The sequence below is a fragment of the Callithrix jacchus genome, chromosome 6 (genome assembly GCF_049354715.1).
Source record: "Callithrix jacchus isolate 240 chromosome 6, calJac240_pri, whole genome shotgun sequence".
In the NCBI taxonomy this organism is placed as follows: domain Eukaryota; kingdom Metazoa; phylum Chordata; class Mammalia; order Primates; family Cebidae; genus Callithrix; species Callithrix jacchus.
In genome coordinates this window covers 58,237,064-58,241,116 of record NC_133507.1, presented here as the reverse complement: position 1 = coordinate 58,241,116, position 4,053 = coordinate 58,237,064, and positions in this window count along the sequence as shown.

Sequence of the window (4,053 nt, the reverse complement as noted above, 5' to 3'; positions counted from 1 at the left end):
AAATTAGCTGGACATGGTGGTGGGCACCTGTAATCACAGCTACTCAGGAGGCTGAGGCAGGAGAATCGCTTGAACCCAGGAGGCAGAGGCTGCAGAGAGCGGAGATTGCAGCAGTGCACTCCAACCTGGGTGAGAGTGTGAGTCTGTCTCAAAACAAACAAACAAACACAAAACAACACAAAAAAACCCCCACTGTTCTTGTTAGCACTTTGGGTCCTGGAGCTGGAAGCCTTTAATATTAAATATGCTGCTATACTCCTGGGCCCCCACTGAGTCTTGGGTTTGAATGCTGGCTCTCCCATGTATTAGCTTACGAAACCTTGACCAGGCCACTTACCCTCTCTGTATCTCAGTGTCCTTGTCTCTCAAAGGGGCCTTCACTAGGTGATTGTGAGTAGTAGATAAATGAATATGGGTAAAGCTCTTACAATAGTCCCTGACCCACGTTAAGTAGAAACCCCATCCCTATACTGCTGAAATTTAAATTCTTCTTAGGCAAACAGGCAAAAAGCAATAAAGTGATAATTATGCAAAACAGTTACAAATTATGGTGCTATGAAGGTTGAAATAAGGCTTAAAGAGAGAATGGGGAGGGAACCTACTTAAGTGATTAGGTCATCAGGGAAGCCTTTCCCAAGGAGGAAACCTTTCAGCTAAAAGCTAAAGGATAAAAGGATAAATAGGACTAAGGAACATCTTAATCTCAGCCTTATCAAAAGCTGAAGGAAATACCTTCAAGGCATAGGGAACATCAAATGCAAATGGCCAGAAATGCGTTTCAGATGGAATTCCTACAGTATCTGCAATTGTAGAATTCCTTAACATGAATGATCATATTTACATAAACATGATAGCAAGTGAGATACATGATGAGACATGAACATGTGTCAAATACACACTCCCAAACATTGCTCAGCATTTAATTGAGCTGTGCCCATGTGTTACAATGGTTTACTAATGCGTACAACTTTACATAAATGAACACATGTAGACCTGATTTTTTCTAAAAGACGAATGAGTTCAATCTGAGCAGAGGTCACCAGGAAACCTGTGCTCATTCTAATCCATGTCCTGTCCTCTCCAAATGTTGTTCATCTTGGGCCTCCCAGTTTAACATTGTCATTTCCCTGTGGAAATGCTTTTCTAAAAGACTAATGCACACCTAAACCTTCTTAATTAGTGACATATTTAAGATATTCAATTAATGGATAAGCAGAGAGTGACTAGAAAAATTTAAAGAATAACAAAAGGTTTCAAATAAAAGCACAAAAGAGGCAGGAGGAACTCTTGTTTTTAGGTTTGCAAAAAAATTTATGTGTCAGCACAAGTTGATGTGTGATGTTTCCCATGCGTTAAAAATTTTGATACTTAACGCGTTTGGGTGTACATGTTGCTGTGTTTTAGGTGAGTTTGTTTGTTTGTTTTTTGGCATGGAGTCTTGCTCTGTTGCCCAAGCTGGAGTGTAGTGGTGCAATCTTGGCTCACTGCAACTTTTGTCTCCCAGGTTTAAGCAATTCTCTTGCCTCAGCCACCCGAGTAGCTGGGACTACAGCCACGTGCCGCCACGCCCAGCTAATTTTTATATTTTAAGTAGAGATGGGGTTTCACCATGTTGGCCAGTTTAGTCTCGAGTGATTCACCTCAAGTGATCCACCTGCCTCAGCCTCCTAAAGTGCTGGGATTACAGGCATGAGCCACTGCACCCATCCTCAAGGAGAGTTTTAATAGTTAGAAATATACATATTTAATGGCCAAGCATGATGGCTCACACCTGTAATCCCAGCACTATGGTAGGCCAAGGTGGGTGGATTACGAGGTCAGGAGTTCTAGACCATCCTGGCTAACACTGTGAAACCCGTCTCTACTAAAAATACAAAAATGTATTTTTGGGCATGATGGCACGTGCCTATAGTCTCAGCTACTCAGGAGGGGGATGTTGCAGTGAGCCGAGATCACACCATTGCACTCCAGCCTGGAGAGCAAGAGCAAGACTCTGTCTTTATATATATATATATTTACATATATAATCTTAGGCCTCCCAATTTAACATTGTCATTTCCCTGTGGAAATGCTTTTCTAAAAGACTAATGCACACCTAAACCTTCTTAATTAGTATATATAAAAAACAAGAAGGAAATGTCTTTGGAACCCCTAACATAATTTCACTAAACTCTTCAGTGTCACAGAACAGTTTGAAAAGCACTACTGCAAAAAGATTCCACATGGGAAGAAGTGAATTTTCCACTGTCCTCCATTCTTCAGTGACTAGTTCATTTCATTCATTCACTGAACAAATGTACTGAGCTCGATTGTTACTCTTTATCCCATGCTCTCCTCCTGCCCTCACCTATTCTTCATTCTTCTCTGCCCTGGGGAGGGAGGTGGGAGTGGTCCCCTAAGGGCCACATCATCCAGGATCTCTGCCCTCTGGCTTCCGTATCTCTATAGGCAGTGGGAGCAAGGCGTGACTCTGGCAGTGACCGGGAACTAGAGCTCCTGCTGGGTGCTCCTCTTAGGCATCTTCAGTGCTCACCAGCTCTAGTAATGGCCTTTCCTCTCCTCTGTAGGCTAACTGCTCCCCTCTTTTGCTAGTCTCCTCATGCTTCAGCATCTTTTGTGGGTTTCCTTAACCTTGCCCTCATTTCTGTAAATTGCCCCATCTCTTCACAATCCAAAATGAATGTATTTTCTGTATTTTATTTTGCCTGCTAAGACCTGCCTCAAGTAAGCCTCTACTATGTTCTAGACCATCCCTGTCCAATAAATATATAACAGGAGCCACATGTACATATACTTTTAAATTTTCTTTTTTTTTTTTTGAGACAGAGTTTCGCTGTTGTTACCCAGACTGGCGTGCAATGGCACTATCTCGGCTCACCGCAACCTCCGCCTCCTGGGTTCAAGCAATTCTCCTGCCTCAGCTTCCCGAGTAGCTGGGACTACAGGTGCGCACCACCATGCCCAGCTAATTTTTGTATTTTTAGGAGAGATGGGGTTTCATCTTGTTGACCAGAATGGTCTCGATCTCTTGACCTCGTGATCCACCCACCTCAGCCTTCCAAAGTGCTGGGATTATAGGCGTGAGCCACCGTGCCCGGCCTATACTTTTAAATTTTCTAGTAGCCATGTGAAACAGTAAAAAAGATGCAGATATAATTAATTTTAATAATATATCATATTTAACTCAATACATCCCAAACATTATCATTTTAACATGTAATCATTATAAAAATATATTACTGAGATAGTTTACATTCTCTTTTTTTTTTTTGAGACACCAGGCTGGAGTGCTGTGGCACAATCTCAGCTCACTGCAATCTCTGCCTCTCAGGTTCAAGTGATTCTTGAGTCTCAGGCTTCTGAGTATCTAGGATTACAGGCATGCGCTACCATGCCTGGCCAATTTTTTTTGTATTTTTAGTAGATAGGGTTTTGCCATGTTGGCCAGGCTGGTCTCGAACTCCTGGGCTCAAGTGATCTGCCCGCCTCCCAAGATGCTGAGATTATAGGCATGAGCCATCACACCCAGCCTACATTCTCTTATTCATACTAGGTTGACAAAATCCAGTGTGCATTTTATACTTGCAACAAATTTCAATTGGAGTTGATCACATTTCAAGTGCTCAATATCCACATGTAGCTGGCAGCTACCATACTGGACAATGTAGTTCTGGATACTGATTTAGGGCTGGAGATAGATGCAAAACACAGACCCTAACATCTTGAAGTTGATGATCCAGTAAGAAAGATGGACACACAAACCAGTGGGAAACAATGCAGCAAATGCATAATTAATGCTGTGTACAAGATGCTGTGGAAATAGAGCTCTTTCTATCAGTGGGCTTTATTGAGAGATAACAGATATTAACACCTGAGCAGATGCTGAATGATAAGGATTCTGTCAAGAAAACAAGAGGGTGGAGAGGACAATGCAAGCAGACAGAGAATCCTCACCTTTCCATCTACCTTCGCTGTATCAGCTCTTCTCTGATGATGCACCTGAGCCGGGCACTCTGCACACTGAGAGTGCACTTGGATCTTGCTACTCTGTTC